Source organism: Hordeum vulgare, chromosome 3H (genome assembly GCF_904849725.1).
Source record: "Hordeum vulgare subsp. vulgare chromosome 3H, MorexV3_pseudomolecules_assembly, whole genome shotgun sequence".
Classification (NCBI taxonomy): Eukaryota; Viridiplantae; Streptophyta; class Magnoliopsida; order Poales; family Poaceae; genus Hordeum; species Hordeum vulgare.
In genome coordinates, this window is record NC_058520.1 from 107,514,596 (window position 1) to 107,534,474 (window position 19,879).

The window sequence follows — 19,879 nt, forward strand, 5'->3', positions numbered from 1 at the left end:
TAGAGGGGGGTGAATAGGAGATTTTTAGAATTTCATCACTGAGGAAATTCCTTTTGAGGAAATTCCTCACTCATGACAAACTCACAGCGAAAACAGTAAAGGATCAGGAGTGCAAAGTTTCTCTACAGCAGTTTTTCAGGATGAAGAATATGAAAAGAGTTTGCATAGTAATCAGGCACGCCGAAAAAAGATGAGGATTAACTTGAGTGAAGAATTTGGGGTTGAGGAATTTCAGAGAAAGTCTTTAGCAAATTCTTCAAACAGTGATAGTGAAAATCATCAACACATAATCTGAGGAATATAAAGAGTTGAGGACGTAGAACCCATTTCACAGCGAAGAAAGTAGTTGATGACCCAGTTCCAACTGCTATGACAGTTGTACATATGGTTTGGAGCGGCTAGGTATTGAAACCAAAAGACACACAGTCCCTACCATATTCTCCTTGGGCTAAGAACACGCAGTCATCGCCCAACACTCGTGGTAAGTCTTCAGGGTAGACTTCCAAACCCTCATAGACTTGGTCACCCGGCGATCCAAAATTGACTGCTGGATTGCTCTAGATCATGACGCCTAACCGTCTGGAGGATGGACAATCCTCAAAGGTAAAAGGCTTCAGTCCCACACAGGAACAAGTTCTTCAGTGATGCTCAATCACTTGGTTTTCGGTTTGTGGTTTGGTCTATGGGGTATTTCCTCACTAATGAATTACTCTCAAAGACTCTGAGGAATTTGGGTTGCTCTTATGACAAGTGTCAGTTTCTAACGGAGCAGCCAACCAGCTAATGGTTGTGGGGGGCGGCTATTTATAGCCTGGGAGCATCCCGACATGATTTGACATTAATGCCCTTAAATAATATGACCGTTGGTGTGGATAATACCAATGATGTGGCATGGCTATCGAAGCGGTCGGGACCCTCAACTATGAGAGTCCTCATGTCACTCATATTCCTCACTTGAGGCTTTTGGTATGATTAGGCTTGGGTTGAGCATCATGAGGAAATTCATTTCAATGTGTTACCTCGGCCCCCTTTAACAGTACGGTGTTCCTATTACTCAAGTGTGAAGAAAACAAAACGAAAAGAGTAAATCTTCATGCTTCAAAGTCTTTAGAATGATTTTCTTCAAGACACACCGAATTCCTCAATTTCAATATCTTCATGACGAATATCAATTTCAACACAAATTCTTCGCGATTCAAATCTTCAGCTTCAGACCAATTTCTTCAACCGAAGATATAATTTTTAGGGGTCGATATTCTTCGAATATTTCAAACTCCTTGGTGACTTATAGATCCTGTGTACACTCATGAACACATTAGATACTTAACCTATAAGTATTCAAACCACCAAAATCACTAAGGGGCACTAGATGCACTTACAATCTCCCCCTTTTTGGTGGTTGATGAAAATTAGGTTAAGTCTTCAACAGGGATAAAAATATGAAGTGTAAATACTCATTTGAGGAATTTGAAATCCAGATTCATAGAGACTCCCCCTGAAGATGTGCATATCTTGAGGATTTTTCTTTTCACAGCAAATGCACACTGATGATTTATATCGTGGAGATCTCCCCCTGCGTCTTGTAAATCATGCATACGTACGACATATAGTATGAAGAAATTGAGGATGCATGATGACAAATGGTATTTGACGAATTCAGCATGCATGCATTAAAATTTTGAGAAATAAGCATGCGAAGAAAAATGTTCAAAAGCGTCAGAGTACCATCGGGCTTAAGTTACAACTCATTACATAAACACTTCAGAAGAACCAAGAGTTTGTAACTTGAATATAGTTCATAAGCCCAAAAATATCCCGCGTGAACACTAACGCTCAAGTCCCCCCCCCCCTTTGTCATCAAGTGACAAAAAGGGACAAACTAAGGACTAACGCCCGTGAAGACTTTCACTCCTTGGCAGTTGATGAAGATGTGTGAGGATTCTTGGGAGCAGTCTTCTTCCTTGGACAGGTGGCAGTGTCTTGTTGTTCTTCATCAGATTCAGCAGTGCGAAATGAAGAAAAATAATTGTCCTCGAGGTCTAGAACTGGAATTGGCCTGAATTTCTTCTTTGGTGGCCACGACCAGTCAAAGTCTCGCACAAACTCCAATTCTTCAAGTTCTGCCGGAGTCTTCAGATGAGCAAGTGTGGCCCAAGTGCGATCAAAAACCTCATGAAGATAATGATGGTTAAGCTTCACGGCATTCTACGTTTCATTGAGGGTTTTCACAATGGCGCCAAACTGGCGTTTGACCCACTTGTTATTCCGATCCACCTTCTGGTGAAGACTAAGAAGAAGCTCTCTGGTATTCAACACCCAAGGAGCAACAGGACTTGGAGGATGAGCCTCAGTGTCATCCCATGAAGAATAAGCTTCGGTCTCTCTGAGCTGGCCATCAAGGGGCTACAGCCTTCATCAATGACAGACTTGCCTTTTCCTTCAACAGGGTCGAAAGTCTTCTTGTTGACCCTGATAGGAGGCATATAACCAACATGGTTGTTGAAATCAGCGTGATAACTGATGCCTGACCTTGTTTTGATGAATCTCATGATCCATGGAGCATATATCTTGTGGTCAAAAGGACACATTGCCTTGTTGGCCAAAGTCCTCAAGAAGAAATCATGGATGTTGATTGGAATACCGTGTATGATGTTGAAGAGGATATTCTTCATGACACCTACGACATCTTCTTCATCATCATGGCCCTTGATTGGCGCAAGAACGCTGCAGAGGATTCTGTAAACAGTCCTTCGTTCATATTTGAGCTCATGGATGAGGAAAGTCATTCATGGTGGTTTCCCCTTAGCCAAAGGCTTCATGAGGACTTCCATCATCTTGTTAGGCAGCTCACGCTCATCATAAAGCTTCACGGCCTGCTCTGAGGGAATTGATACTGGTAGCTCACACAGTAGCTCAATGGAAGGAGCCTTGTATTGTGTTGTTTGAATCATCCAGTCAAACACCCATGTGTTGATGTCTATCAGATCTCCTGATATGTGAAGAGTTGAATAAAATTGAAGAATGAGCTCACTGTTCCAATCACAGATATCTGAGCACATTGGTAGGAGTTCGGCTTCATGAAGGACGTTGAGGACTGGAGCCAGGCATGGTATTTCTTCAAGCTCAACATGAGGAATATGGATGTGCTGGAAAATCTTGTTTCTTCCAGACAGCACAGAGGCATAGTAATTGAGCTGTGTCCTCATCCAAAACTTCAGATGCCTGATGCGAGGCTTGTCATAGGGATTTTCTCCAATGAAGAACATGCGTTCTTCAAAGAAGGACACCTTTTGAAACTTTGGCCGCTTGGAGAACGGCTGACGCTGCATGGGCTGATGGTTTTTCTGTTGGACCTGAGGGGAGACAACTATTGCAGACTCTGGGTTGAGGACGACGAAGGCATTGTCGGGGTCTGGCGCATTTTCCTCAGCATGGTCCTCAGGGTGAGGAATTTCATTCACTTGAGCTTCGGGCTGAGGAACATGCTCTGGTTGCGCTTCAGGCTGAGGAACAGGGTCTAGTTGAGCTTCAGGCTGAGGAATGTCCTGTTGAGGGTTTTGCTCTGGAGGAGGAATGGGTTCATCCTGAGCCTCAGCTGGAGGATTTTGCTCAGGAGGAGGAGGACTTGGGTCAGCCTAATCCTCAGGTTGAGGATTTTACTCAAGACCGTGACTTTCATCAGGCTGAGGATTTTTACTTTGTTCTTCCTCAGCTTGCTTGGTGACGGAGCCAGATTCATCCGCTGGTGCAGCTGATCATTGTGCAGTTTCTTCATGAGGAATGGAAGGCTGAGGACTGTCGTCAATGCGAATTTCCTCGTCAGTATGTTCCTCAGATGCAGCATCGTTCATTTCCTCATCTGGCCCTTGCTCGTGGTCTTCGCTTGCAAAGGTAACCATTTCATAAGATGGAGCGCTGTTAAGAGGCACATGATCCAGTGGAGCATTTTCTTCAAGCGCTTTGAGGCGCTTGGCCTCAATGTGTTCTTCTGCTGATGAAGCTTTTCTCTTCTTGGCTTCCTTTTCAGCAGCCCTTGTCTTTTTCACGTCTGATGCAGACGGAGTCATTTTCTTCACCTTTGAAGCTTTTGGTGAAGGTGTTTTCTCAGCAGAGATATTTTCATCAGCTAGCTTTGAGGAACCAGCTGGAGCAGAGTCATCAGCTAGCTTTGAAGCAACAGATGGAGCAGAGTCATCAGCTGGCTTTGAAGCAGCAGCTGGTGCAGGGTCAGTCTCACCAGTTGTAGCTGATTCATCAGCTGGATTTTACGTGGTGATTTCCTCAATTGCCGGTTCATCCACACGGCTTCCTTGAGGGATTTCCTCAGTATGAGCAGTTTCATCAGCTGGTTCTTCAATCAGAGGCTGAGGAGTTGGTACTGGAGGGGCAGCTTTCTTGTTGTAGTTGTTAACAGCGTCAGTAGAAAGTTTGATGAAACTGCTTTCGAGACTTTGACGGTTAGAAAGCTTGGAGTACTGATCTGTCAAAGTCTTCAACTATGCCTGTGTTGACACCAGGTCATCAGGCGTCAGGTTGAGGAGATTCTGCTTGAGGAATTTCTCCTTCTTGAGCTTAGCAACCTTGGCTTGTTGGCCTCGTTGATGAATGTGGCCACCATGTGGCTGATGCATGGGGGAAGTTTCAAATCATCAAGTGGAGTGTTGGGGTCTTCATACCAGATATTGATATAGTCGAGGAGGACTTTTCGGTCCATGGCGAGAGGAATGGAGCTGCCAGAAGCTTGAGCTACCCTCTCTTGCTTGTTTTCGATCATTGCTTGCAGAGTTTCATCATCAAATTCATCACTACCTTGTGATGCGGAAGGGACCGTGATGATTTTGCTTGGGCTGGGTCTTGTTCCTCTCCCAGCAGTCACCTTAGTCTTCAGAGGAGTTGGTGAAGACTTTATCTCCGAGCTTGTTGCAGTTGGGAGTGAGGAGTTGGAGGTAGCGGGCAGTGGCTTTACTACCGGCTTCTGTTCAGGTTTTGAAGCCTGTGGTGGTGCTGAGGATTTTGGTGCTGAGGGTTTTGGCACTGATGGTTTTGGTGCTGATGTTGGAGCTGTTTTCTCTTGAGGCTTTGAAGCCTTTGGTTTTGGTGGCACATACTTTTGTTGAGGAATTGCCGTATCGGAAGTCTCAGCAGTAGAGAAAGTAGCGGCAGTTGAAGCAGCAGTAGATGATTCATTGAACTTCCTCACAGCAGCCTCTGCCTGCTTCTTGAGCTTTGCCAAGTGTTTTTCCTTTTCATCAGGATAATCATCAAGTGTTTTGAGGCTTGAGGGATCTGCTGCTTGAAAGTCCTCAAGAGGAGCCCGTTTGCAAGGAGGCTTCGGAGCGAATTTCTTCGCATGCTTGGGAGTGACGAATCTGTACTCCTTCCACTCCTTAGGCCAGCGGCGTTCTATCTTCTGAAGCCAAATCTTTCTCTTGGGCATAGTTTCATTTTCATCAGAAGTGCAGTAATCCAAGTATATATCCTCAGGGATATCTGTGGCAGTATTCTGCTCAAGTTTCTTGCCTCCCTTTTGCTTCGTGTCATCGTCCATTTTCATCAGTCGAGGATTTTGCTGATGAGATTGAACTCTTGAGAATTCTGATGAGAGTTGAAGATTTTCTTCAAGAAACGCTGCAAATGAGTTAATTTGATGAGAACCGAGAGATTCATCAGCTGACATGTGTGTACCTGTGAACAGAGTATAGTTGCGAGGAATTTGGAGAGGTCATATGCGTTCTCAGATTTGAAGAAAATGAAAAAATTTGATAGTTCGGGAATTTGACCAGTGGTTGAGGAATTTGCCTAGGCATACTGTTCTTGGGTTCCAGAGCACGCACGAAGAACAGAGAAGAGTAGCAGGAGAAGCTCTTTCGGTGCGTGTCCAATGCGCCCTAACCCGGCAGCAGAGGACGTCTACGACGGAGGCGGACGAGGTTTCGGCGACGGAAAAGTCGAGGCAGTGAAGCTCTTCTTTGCCGGCGTCCAGACTTCTAGCGGTGGCGCTAAGGTTTGGAGCTTTGCTGTAGCAGGAGGGCGATGGAGCGAAGAAGATTTTACCAAGGGAGATGGGGACATATTTGTAGCCAGGAGGTAACTGTTGGCGCGAGGAAATCGGAACAAATAGCCCCTGCCTCTACGTCTCCGCAGGACACGTGTAGGTCACGAGAGAAGCGGTGGAGATCGTGGAGATCGTGGTTATCCGAACGAGGAAAGTGGGGTTCAGTTACTGTTCATTAAAAAAAGCATTTTTGAGGATTTGAGGATTTTGTTACAAAATCATCAGCTGACAAGGAGGCAGTGAGGATTTCGAACAAAGTTTCAAGTAGAACGCATATGAAGAATTGAATAGACTCGATGAGAATAGCATAGAGGGAAAGTAGGGTCCGATCACATTCAGTTAGATGAAATATCAAATTGAAGAAATAGCTATAAGTGAATGCTGTTGAGGACTTGAAATCACAGTCTATCTAGGTAAACGAAAATCATCCAGAGTTTTTGAAGATTTGAATAACTTGAGGATTTTGTGATAAAACATCATGATGATGAATTTCAGTTTTGAAGAAAAACGATGTTTGAAGAAAATAAAATTTTGAAGAAATGAAACTTTGTAGAAATTCAACTTGAGGAACTTCACGTTGGGCGGTGGCATGACACACCATATAAGAATGTTGATTACACACGCCGCGTACAATTGTCGTAGGGCCGTGAGAATCAACTTCTTTGTTGATTTCTTCACACTTAGAGTGATATTCTTTATCAGTTGAAGAAAATCGATTCATCGTGTGTTGCACATCTAAGTCATCAATTTTGCATAAGTGTTAGGATGTGTGCATGTTTTTACAAAACATTTGAAGATTCTAAGATATTTAGGTCACACGGCAACTTGCAAAACCTTCTCTCATCCAAGGCTTAGTGAAGATATCTGCCAGTTGATCATCAGTCTTCACATGGTCGATGAGGATATTGCCCTTGAGGACATGGTCCCGAAGAAAATGATGACGAATCTGGATGTGTTTGGTCTTCGAGTGCTGTACTGGGCTGTATGCAATCTTGATTGCACTCTCATTGTTGCAGTAGAGAGGCACATTCTTCATGTTGATGTCGTAGTCCTTGAGAGTTTGCTTCATCCATAGCAATTGAGCACAGCATGAACCAGCAGCAATGTACTCAACTTTGGCAGTGGAGAGTGATACGCAGTTCTGGTTCTTTGAGGACCAGCAGACTAGTGATCTTCCGAGGAAATGGCATGTGCCTGAGGTTGACTTGCGATCCACACGGTCACCAGCATAGTCAGAATCAGAATACCCTACCAGATGAAGATTTAAGCCCTTGGGGTACCATAATCCTATTGTTGGTGTGTGAGCTAAGTATCGAAGAATATGCTTCACAGCCTTATGGTGTGATTCCTTCGGTTTTGCTTGAAAACGTGCACACATGCAAACACTAAGCATTATATCTGGCCTAGATGCACATAAATACAATAAAGAGCCAATCATAGAGCGATATACCAGCTGATCAAATTCTTTACCATTTTCGTCAGTGCAGAGGTGGCCGTTGGTAGGCATTGGAGTCTTACACCTTTGCATTCATGCATGTCGAATTTCCTCAGAACATCCTTGAGGTATTTCTCCTGTGATATGAAGATTCCATTACGTTGTTGGCGAATTTGAAGACCTAAGAAGAATTTCAGCTCCCCCATCATAGACATCTGATATTCTTCACTCATCATGTAAGCAAATTCATCACCGTATCGTTTGTCAGTACAGCCAAATATAATGTCATTGACATATATCTCGCACACAAATAGCTAATTATCATGGGACTTAGTGAAAAGAGTTGGATCGAGTGAACCAGGTTTGAAGCCTTTCTTCATGAGAAATTCCTTCAATGTATCATACCATGCCCGAGGGGCTTGCTTGAGACCATAGAGCACCTTTTTGAGTCTGAAGACTTTGTCTGGATTCTTTGGATCCTCAAAACCTGGGGGCTGAGCAACATATACTTCTTCCTCAAGCTTACCATTGAGGAATGCACTTTTCACATCCATTTGATATAAGATGTTGTTATGATGATTAGCATAAGCAAGTAGTATTCGAATAGCTTCAAGTCTAGCAACAGGTGCAAAAGTTTCATCGAAATCTATTCCTTCAACCTGGGTGTAGCCTTGGGCTACAAGTCGTGCCTTATTCCTCACCACGTGACCATCCTCATCTTGCTTGTTTCGGAAAATCCACTTGGTTCTGATGATATTGTGCTTGCGAGGATCTGGTCGTTTGACGAGCTCCAATACGTCATTCAGCTTGAATTGAAGAAGTTTGTCTTGCATAGCTTGGATCCACTCCGGTTCCAGGAAAGCCTCAGCAACTTTTGAGGGTTCTGTGATAGATACAAAGTAGAAATGCCCACAAAAGTTAACTAAGTGTGAAGCTTCTGAGCGAGTGAGAGGACCTGGCGCGTTGATGTCATTGAGGATTTTGTCGAGTTCCACTTCATTTGCAATCCTCGGATGAACTGGTTGAGGATTTCGTCTGGGCTGAGGAATTGGTTCTGGAGCAATTTCCTCAGGAGCACCTTGTTGATTTTCATCAGTGATGGGGATGATTTCTTCATCAGTTCCCTCAGTGGGAACAATTTCTTCAGTAGGTTTGAGCTTTATTGCTTCCTCAGGAGACAACTTATCTGGATCAGAAGGCAATTTCTCTCTTTGTGAGCCATTAGTTTCATCGAACCGCACATCTACAGTCTCAACAACTTTGTTGTGATAGTTGCTGAAGACTCTGTAGGTGTGCGAGTCCTTTCCATAACCGAGCATAAAACCCTCATGTGCCTTAGGTGCAAATTTTTAGCTATGGTGAGGATCTCTAATCCAACATTTTGCACCGAAGACTTTGAAATAACTTACATTGGGTTTCTTATCAGTGAGGAGTTCATATGAGGTTTTCTTGAGGAATTTGTGAAGATATACCCTGTTGATGATATGGCATGTAGTTTGATTGCTTCAGGACAAAAGAGACGAGGAGTCTGATATTCTTCAAGCATGGTTCTTTCCATCTCAACCAGAATCCTGTTCTTCCTTTCGATGACACCATTCTGTTGAGGAGTATAAGGAGCAGATAATTCGTGAGTAATACCAAGTTCATCAAGATAATCATCAAGACCAGTGTATTTGAACTCTCTTCCATTATCACTCCTGATATGTTTGATCTTGATGCTGAAGTTCATCGAGGCCCTTGAAGAAAATCGTTCGAAGATTTCCCGCACTTTAGTTTTATATAAGATGATATGCACCCATGTATATCTGGAATAATCATCAACTATGACGAAGCCATATAAAGATGTTGCATTTGTTAGTGTGGCATAGTGAGTAGGTCCAAATAGATCCATGTGAAGCAATTCGGATGGACGAGTAGTGGTCATGATAGTCTTCGAGGGATGCTTGGATCTGGTCATTTTCCCAGATTCACATGCACCGCAGAGATGATCCTTGAGGAATTTGACTGATTCGATGCCGATGACATGCTTCTTCCTCGCGAGCGTGTGAAAATTCCTCATTCCTGCATGACCTAGTCTTCGATGCGATAGCCACCCTTATGAGGTTTTTGCTAGTAAGCAAGTGGCTGGTTGTGGACCTGTAGAGAAATCAACAATGTACAAATCCCCTCTTCTGACACCTTCGAAGACTTTGGATTTGTCAGATTCCATAATCACAACACATCTATATCTACCAAAGATAACAATCATATCAAGATCACAACGCATCGAGACTGACATGAGGTTAAATCCAAGGGATTCAACAAGCATCACTTTGTCCATATGCCTATCCTTGGAAATAGCAACTTTGCCAAGTACCAATACCTTGCTTTTACCTTTGTCAGCATATGTGATTTGCTTCAGAGGTGATGGAATTAGTGGCATATTCATGAGCAAGCTTTTATCACCAGTCATGTGATGTGTGCAGCCACTATCAAGAACCCACTCAGTACTCTTGGGTTTGTCATCCTGCAGATGAAGTAGTACAGCTTACCATCTCATATGCTTCAGATTTGAAGAATATGATATCAATTTCATAAGATAGGAATTTCATCATAGCAGAATTATAAGGACGTGTGAAATATTTCTATTTCATCAATATTTGCTTGCGTCCTATCAAGCATTTCCTCAGGTGTCCAGGAAATTCTTCAGATGATGATTTTCATCTGGAGACCTGTCCTGCAGAAGTGATTAGTTCAATTTCTTCACCACCCACATCTGAAGGGGTGGTAAAGCATTCATCATCCTGCGAGCACCATATGAGAAAGGGGGCATTGAAGCTAATGCACTTCTCTTAGCAGTAGGGGGGTTAAAGTACTCATATGAATATGCAGAGAATTGGTTTGAGGATTTATGAACATAATGATTGGAAGAGTAACGATCATATTCAAATTCCTTGTAGTTTCCCTGCATGTTAGAAGCATTAGCACGGGTACGAGCATAGTTTTGACCTGTGGAGGATTTTGATCCTCTTGAAGACTTTGCTCCTCTTGAGGAATTTGATCTGGGGTTCAGATTCTTCATTGGTGGTGTCATGAGGACATTCACCTAAAGATTTTCAAGACAACTTTTGGGAACCCAGATTTTCCTCAGGGGAGGGCCATTCCTGCAGTTAGTTCCAACATATCGAGCAAATACTTCACCAGCTTGATTTTTGAATAGTTTATAGTTGGAGTCAAATGACTCATCTGAGGAATAGGATAATTCACATGAAAAGCCAGTTAGATTGGATGGATCAAAAGGAGGCTAGTAGCAGCAACCCATGAGGTTTTGGGATACTGCTCAGGTTTCCAATAAGATCCATCAGCATTTAATTTCCTCTCAAAGGCAATTCCTTCTTTCCTCGGGTTCCTGTTCAAGATCTGCTTTTTGAGCACATCACAAAGGGTTTGATGTCCTTTGAGACTTTTGTATATGCATGTCACAGAAAATTCCTTCAGCCGTGCATTTTCATCAGTGACATTTGCGTTTTCCTCAAGTGAGGAATTTGACACTACAGGAGCAGTTGAAGAATTTGTAGCAATAGAATCATTTGATGATTCTGGTGAAGAATTAGCAGTTTCACGTTCAATACATTTAAGACATGGAGGAATTAATTCAGCTTGAGCAGCGCTGATCTGTTGAGCTAGTAATGAATCATTTTCCATACGAAGATCATCATGAGTAATCCTCAACTTCTCTAGATCTAGCTTCCTTTGAAGAAATTCATAGGAAAGTTTCTCATGATCAGCGAGGAGTGTATCATGACGATCTTGAAGATTATCAAATCTAGACTGAAGACTTTTCACATTTTCATTGAGGATTTGGGTAAGATTCATTTCATCATTCAACAGGTCATCGCTTCTATCTAGGAGTTTCTGAAGCTTTTCCAGGGCAGTTTGTTGTTTAGTGGGAATGATAGCAAGTTTACTGTAACTGGGTTTTTTATAATCATCAGGTTCACAGTCACTTGAATTAGAGGAGGAAGCATCAGTCGGTACCTTTGAACCTTTTGCCATGAAGCAATAGGTTGGAGCGAAGTCATCATGTAAGTGCATCTAGTGCCCCTTAGTGATTTTGGTGGTTTGAGGACTTATGGGTTAAGTATCTAATGTTCTTATGAGTGTACACAGGATCTATAAGTCATTGAGGAGTTGGAGATATTTGAAGAATATCGACCCCTAAAAATACATGTCTTTAGTTGAAGAATTTGGTCTGAAGCTAAAGAAATGAATCGCGAGGAATCTGCAATAAAATTGATATTCCTCATGAAGATACTGACATTGAGGAATCCGGTGTGTCCTAAAGAAAATAACTCTGAAGAATTTGAAGCATGAAGATTTAAACTTTTTGTTTTATTTTCTTCGCATTTGAGTAATAGGAACACCGTACTGTTAAAGGGGGTCGAAGTTACACTTTGGAATGAATTTCCTCATGATGCTCAACCCAAGCCTAATCCTACCAAAAGCCTCAAGTGAGGAATACGAGTGACATGAGTAGTCTCACAGTTGAGGGTCCCGACCGTTTCGATAGCCACACCAAGTCATTGGTCTTATCCACTCCAACGGTCATATTATTTAAGGGCATTAGTGTGAAATCATGTCGGGACGGTCCCAGGCTATAAATAGCCACCCCTCGCAACCACTAGCTGGTTGGCTGCTCCGTTAGAAACTTACACTTGTCATAAGAGCAACCCAATTCCTCAGAGCTTTCGAGAGTAATTCATCAGTGAGGAAATACACCATACACCGAAACCACAAACCAAACCTAGCGATTGAGCATCACTGAAGAAGTTGTTCCTGTGTGGGACTGAAGCCATTTACCTTTGAGGACTGTGCATCCTCCAGACGGTTAGGCGTCATGGTCTAGAGCTTTCCAGCAGTCAATTGTGGATCGCCGGGTGACCAAGTTTGTGAGGGTTTGGAAGTCTGCCCTGAAGATTTACCACGAGTGTTGGGCGAGGACTGTGTGTCTTTATCTCAAGGAGAATACGGTAGGGACTGTGTGTCCTTTGGTTTCAATACCAAGCCGCTCCAAACCAGATGTACGAGTGTCACATCAGTTGGAACTGGGTCATCAACGATTGTCTTCACTGAGAAACGGGTTCTAATTCCTCAACTCCTTACTCTTCTCGTATTATGTGTTGATGACTTTCACTGCAACTGTTCGAAGAATTTGCTGAAGACTTTCTCTGAATTTCTCAACCCCAAATTCTTCACGTCAGTTAATCCACATCTCTATTCTGCGTGCCTGCTCACTGTGCAATCTGTTTTCACATTCTTCACTCTGAAAAACTGTTGTTGTGAAACTTTGCACTTCTGATCCTTCACTTTTTCTGCTGTAAGTTAGTCATCAGTGAGGAATTTCCTCAAAAGGAATTTCCTAAGTGATGAAATTCCAAAAATCTCCTATTCACCCCCCCTCTAGTCGATATAACGGACTTTCAATTGGTATCAGAGCAAGGTACTCCCTTGTTCTGTGTGATTTTGGTTTAACCACCTGGAGTTTTATTTATGTTGACTGCAGGCATGTTTAAGGTGACTGCAGCATGTCCTACCTACGAAGGAAAGAACTTTCCCTTCTGGAGGAACAAAATGCAAATGCATCTACAAGCTATTGATAATGATCTCTGGTATATTGTGGAACATGGCGTCCCCATCATCTCTGCCAGTGTCTCTCCTGCTGATGTGAAGAAATTCAAGTAACTCGATTCTCAAGCGAAGAACATCATCTGTGGCCATCTGAGCCCAGGCCAGTTTGGAAGAGAAAGTTCTTTGGGCTCTGCAACACTGATCTGGGAGAGACTGTGCAAGGTAAATGAAGGAGTATCAACCCAGCGTGACTCTCGTGTTGATATTCTTCGCAATCTCTTCAATTGCTTCAAGAGACATGACAATGAAAGCTGCCAAGACACCTTTGATCGCCTCACTGACATATCAAATGAACTGCAAGCACTGGGAGCTCGAGACATCACTGATCACGAAGTTGTGAAGAAACTTCTGAGATCTTTGGATTCTTCATTTGATACTTTAGTTCTGATGATTCAAGAAAGACCAGATTACAAGATGCTTGATCCAGCTGATATACTAGAAAGGCTAAATACTCATGAATTCCAGCTAGAAGAAAAGAGAGATCTATATGGACCAAGCTATTCCAGACCACGTGCACTGAAGGCTAGAGCAATTTCCTCATCTGAAGACACAGATGACAGCATTTGTGACCCTGAAGAATTTGGACAGGAGCCTGCAATGCTCGTGAGGAAATTCTAGAGATTTACACGACGTGGTCAGTTCGTTAAATCTTCAAGAAGAGACATGAGGAAATCAGAATCTTCATCTGAGGACTACAAGAAACGAATCTGTCACAAGTGCAAGAAATCAGGTCATTACATTGCTGATTGTTCCCGTTGGGGAAAGGAATCAAAGAACAAGAAATACAAGGATGACAGTTCTGATGACTCGAAGAAGAAGAAGAAATCTTCAAAATCCTCATCTTCAAAGCCCTCATCGCACAAGAAGACTAGTTTCAGAAAGGCTCGGGCACTTATTGGCAAGGAAATGGAATCCGAGGCAGAATCAGAGGAATGTGATGAACAAGAGGGTTCTGATGAAGAATCAGAATCCGGACAGGCTAGTCTTGTACTGACAACCACTTTCGTCACCAAGTCAATCTTCAACCTTGAAGAAAATGATAGCACCATCCGCACTGATGACTATGGTGATGACTTCGCTCCAACCTTTTGCTTCATGGCAAAAGGTTCAGAGGTACCAAATAATGCCTCCTCCTCTGATTCAAGTGATTGTGAACCTGATAATTATAAGAAACCCAGTTACAGTAAACTTGCTATCATGGCCACTAAACAACAAACTGCTCTGGAAAAACTTCAGAAACTGCTAGATAAAAGTGATGATCTGTTGAATGATGAAATGAATCTTACCCAAATCCTCACTGAAGATGTGAAAAGTCTTCAGTCTAGATTTGATAATCTTCAGGATCATTATGATACACTCCTCATTGATCATGAGAAGCTTTCCTTTGAATTTCTTCAAAGGAAGCTTGATCTTGAGAAGCTGAGGATGTCTCATGATGATCTTCGTATGGAAAATGATTCATTACTAGCTCAACAGATCAGCGCTGGTCAAGTTGAATTCATTCCTCCATGTCTTAAATGCATTGAACGTGAAACTGTTAATTCCTCACCAGAATCATCAAATGCTACTATTGCTACAAATTCTTCAACTGTACCTGCTGTGTCTATTTCCTCACTTGAGGAAAACACAAATGTTACTGATGAAAATGCAGGGTTGAAGGAATTGTACGTGACAGGCATATACAAAAGCCTCAAAGGACATCAAACCCTTTGTGATGTGCTCAAAAAGCAGATCTTGAACAGGAACCCGAGGAAAGAAGGAATTGCCTTTGAGAGGAAATTAAATGCTGATGGATCTTATTGGAAACCTGAGCAGTATCCCAAAACCTCATTGGTTGCTGCTACTGGGCCTCCTTTTGATCCATCCAATCTAACTGGCTTTTCATGTGAATTATCCTATTCCTCAGATGAGTCATTTGACTCCAACTATAAACTGTTCGAAAATCAATCTGGTGAAGTATTTGCTCGATATGTTGGAACTAACTGCAGGAATGGCCCTCCCTGAGGAAAATCTGGGTTCCCAAAAGCTGTCTTGAAAATCTTCAGGTGAATGTCCTCATGACACCACCACTGAAGAATCTGAACCCAGATCAAATTCCTCAGGAGGACCAAAGTCTTCAAGAGGATCAAAATCCTCAACTGGTCAAAACTATGCTCGTACCCATGCTAATGTGTCTAACATGCAGGGAAACTACAAGGAATATGAATATGAGCGTTACTCCTCAAATCATTATGTTCACAAATCCTCAAACCAGTTCTCTGCATATTCATATGTGTACTTTAATCCCCCTACTGTTAAGAGAAGTGCATTGGCTTCAATGTCACCTTTCTCATATGGTGCTCGTGGGATGATGAATGCTTTGCCACCCCTTCACATTTGGGTGGTGAGGAAATTGAACTAATCACTTCTGCAGGTCAGGTCTCCAGATGAAAATCATCATCTAAAGAATTTGCTGGAGACGTGAGGAAATGCTTGATAGGACGCAAGCTAATGATTGACAAAATAGAAATATTTCACACGTCCTCACATTTCTGTTACGATGAAATTACTGATCTGATGAAATTAGTATCATATTCTTCAAGTCTCAAGCATATGAGATGGTAAGCTGTACTAGTTCATCTGCAGGATGACAAACCCAAGAATACTGAGTGGGTTTTTGATAGTGCCTGCACACATCACATGACGGGTGATAAAAGCTTACTGATGAATATGCCAAGAACTCCATCACCTCTGAAGCAAATCACATATGCTGACAAAGGTAAAAGCAAGGTATTGGGACTTGGCAAAGTGGCTATTTCCAAGGATAGGCATATGGACAAAGTGATGCTTGTTGAATCTCTTGGTTTTAAACTCATGTCAGTCTCGATGCTTTGTGATCTTGATATGATTGTTATCTTTGGTAGATATAGATGTGCAGTCATTATGGAATCTGATAGATCCAAAGTCTTCGAAGGTGTAAGAAGAGGGGATTTGTACATTGTTGATTTCTCTACAGGTCCTCAACCAGCCACTTGCTTACTAGCAAAAACCTCAGAAGGATGGTCGTGGCACCGAAGACTAGGTCATGCAGGCATGAGGAATTTGCACACGCTCGCGAAGAAGAAGCATGTCATCAGCATTGAATCAGTTAAATTCCTCAAGGATCATCTCTGCGGTGCTTGTGAATCTGGGAAAATGACCAGATCCAAGCATCCCTCGAAGACTATCATGACCACTACACGTCCATTCGAATTGCTTCATATGGATCTATTTGGACCTACTCACTATGCCACACTAACCAATGCAGCATCTTTATATGGCTTCGTCATAGTTGATGATTATTCCAGATATACTTGGGTGCATATCATAGTGTATAAAACTGAAGTGCAGGAAATCTTTAAACGGTTTTCTTCAAGGGCCTCGACGAACATTGGCATCAAGATCAAACATATGAGGAGTGATAATGGAACCGAGTTCAAAAACACTCGTCTTGATGATTATCTTGATGAACTTGGTATTACTCACGAATTATCTGCTCCTTATACTCCTCAGCAGAATGGTGTCGTCGAAAGGAAGAACAGGACTCTGGTTGAAATGGCAAGAACTATGCTTGAAGAATATCAGACTCCTCGTCGCTTTTGGCCTGAAGCAATCAACACTGCATACCATATCATCAACAGGGTATATCTTCACAAATTCCTCAAGAAAACCTCATATGAACTCCTCACTGACAAAAAACCCAATGTAAGTTATTTCAAAGTCTTCGGTGCAAAATGCTGGATTAGAGATCCTCACCATAGCTCAAAATTTGCACCTAAGGCACATGAAGGTTTTATGCTCGGTTATGGAAAGGACTCGCACACTTACAAAGTCTTCAACAACTATCACAACAAAGTTGTTGAGACTGTAGATGTGCGGTTCGATGAAACTAATGGCTCGCAAAGAGAGCAATTGCCTTTTGATCCAGATAAGCTGTCTCCTGAGGAAGCAATAAATCTCAAGCCTACTGAAGACATTGTCCCAACTGAGGAAATTGATGAAGAAACGATCCCCATCACTGATGAAAATCAAGAATATGTCCCTGAGGAAATGGCACCAGCACCACTTCCTCAGCCCAGACAAAATCCTCAAGCAGCTCATCCGAGGATTGCAAATGAAGTAGAACTTGACAAAATCCTCAACGACATCAATGCGCCAGGTCCTCTCACTCGCTCAAAAGCTTCACACTTAGTTAACTTTTGTGGGCATTTCTCCTTTGTATCCATCACAGAACCCTCAAAAGTTGCTGAGGCTTTTTTGGAACCGGAGTGGATCCAAGCTATGCAAGACGAACTTCTTCAATTCAAGCTGAATGACGTATGGGAGCTCGTCAAACGACCAGATCCTCGCAAGCACAACATCATCGGCACCAAGTGGATTTTCCGAAACAAGCAAGATGAGGACGGTCAAGTGGTGAGGAACAAGGCACGACTTGTAGCCCAAGGCTACACCCAGGTTGAAGGAATAGATTTTGATGAAACTTTTGCACCTGTCGCTAGACTTGAATCTATTCGAATACTACTTGCTTATGCTAATCATCATAACATCATCTTATATCAAATGGATGTGAAAAGTGCATTGCTCAATGGTAAGCTTGAGGATCCAAATAATCCAGACAAAGTCTTCAGACTCAAAAAGGCTCTTTATGGTCTCAAACAAGCCCCTCGGGCATGGTATGATACATTGAAGGAATTCCTCATGAAGAAAGGCTTCAAACCTGGTTCACTCTATCCAACTCTTTTCGCTAAATCCTATGATAATAAGCTATTTGTGTGTCAAATATATGTCGATGATATCATATTTGGCTGTACTGACAAACGATACAGTGATGAATTTGCTTACATGATGAGTGAAGAATATCAGATGTCCATGATGGGGGAGCTGAAATTCTTCTTAGGTCTTCAAATTCGTCAACAAAGCAATGGAATCTTCATATCATAGGAGAAATACCTCAACGATGTTCTGAGGAAATTCGACATGCATGAATGCAAAGGTGCCAAGACTCCAATGCCTACCAACGGCCACCTCGGCACTGATGAAAATGGTAAATATTTCGATCAGCAGGTATATCGTTCTATGATTGGCTCTTTATTGTATCTATGTGCATCTAGGCCAGATATAATGCTTAGTGTTTGCATGTGTGCACGTTTTCAAGCAAAACCGAAGGAATCACACCTTAAGGCTGTGAAACATATTCTTCGATACTTAGCTCACACACCAACACTAGGATTATGGTATCCCAAGGGCTCCAATCTTCATCTGGTAGGGTATTCTGATTCTGACTATGCTGGTGACCATGTGGATCGCAAGTCAACTTCTGGCACATGCCATTTCCTCGGAAGATCACTAGTTTGCTGGTCCTCAAAGAAGCAGAACTGCGTATCACTCTCCACTGCCGAAGCTGAGTACATTGCTGCCGGTTCTTGCTGTGCTCAATTATTATGGATGAAGCAGACCCTCAAGGACTACGGCATCAACATGAAGAATGTGCCTCTCTACTGTGACAATGAGAGCGCTATCAAAATTGCATACAACCCAGTACAACACTCGAAGACCAAGCACATCCAGATTCGTCATCATTTTCTTCGGGGCCATGTCCTCAAGGGCAATATCCTCATCGACCATGTGAAGACTGATGATCAACTGGCAGATATCTTCACTAAGCCCTTGGATGAGAAAAGGTTTCGCAAGTTGCGGTGTGAGCTAAATATCTTAGAATCTTCAAATGTTTTGTATAAACATGCACACATCCTAACACTTGTGCAAAATTAATGACTTAGATGTGCAACACATGATGAATCGATTTTCTTCAACAAATGAAGAAGGTCACTCTGAATGTGAAGAAATCAACGAAGAAATTGATTCTCACGGCCCTACGACAATTGTACGCGGCGTGTGTAATCAACATTCTTATATGATGGGTCACGCCACCGCCCAATGTGAAATTCCTCAAGTTAATTGTCTTCAAGTGTTGTATTTCCTCAAAATGTGTTTTTCTTCAAAACAGTTGTTCTTCAGTGTTATGATTTATCACAAAATCTTAAAAAACACTTGATGACTTTCATTTGACTAGATAGACTGTGATTTCAAGTCCTCAACAACATTCACTTATTGCTATTTCTTCAAGTTGATATTTTTTTGCTAAGTGAATGTGATCGGACCCTACATTCCCTCTATGTTATACTCATCCAGTCTATTCAATTCTTCATATGCATTCTACTTGAAACTTTGTTCAAAATCCTCACTGCGTCCGTGTCAGCTGATGATTTTGTAACGAAAATCCTCAAATCTTCAAAAATTGTTTCTTTAATACACAGTAACTGAACCCCACTTCCAACGATTGGATAACCACGATCTCCACTATCTCCACCACACTATTTGGGAGCTACACGTGTCCTGCGGAGACGTGGAGGCAGGGGCGGTTTGGTCCGAAATTTTCACGCCAACAGTAACTTTTGGCTATAAATATGTCCTTATCCCCCTCGGCATACTCTTCTTCGCTCCATCGCTCTCCTGCCACAGCATACACCACCGAACCCTAGCGCCTTCGCTGGTAGTCTCGTTGTCGGTGAGGAAGAGCTTCACTGCCTCGACTACTCCATCGCCGGAACCACGCCGGAGTCAGACCATCTTCGTCCGTCGCCGCCGTAGACGTCCTCTGTCACCGAGTTAAGGTGCATTGGACACGCGACCTAAGAGCTTCT

At 42.6% G+C, this 19,879-nt stretch overlaps 1 pseudogene; it reads right to left on the reverse strand.

The window, feature by feature from the left end:
- Positions 1–19,879, reverse strand: part of LOC123441547 — a 31,906-nt pseudogene that overhangs the window by 837 nt on the left and 11,190 nt on the right.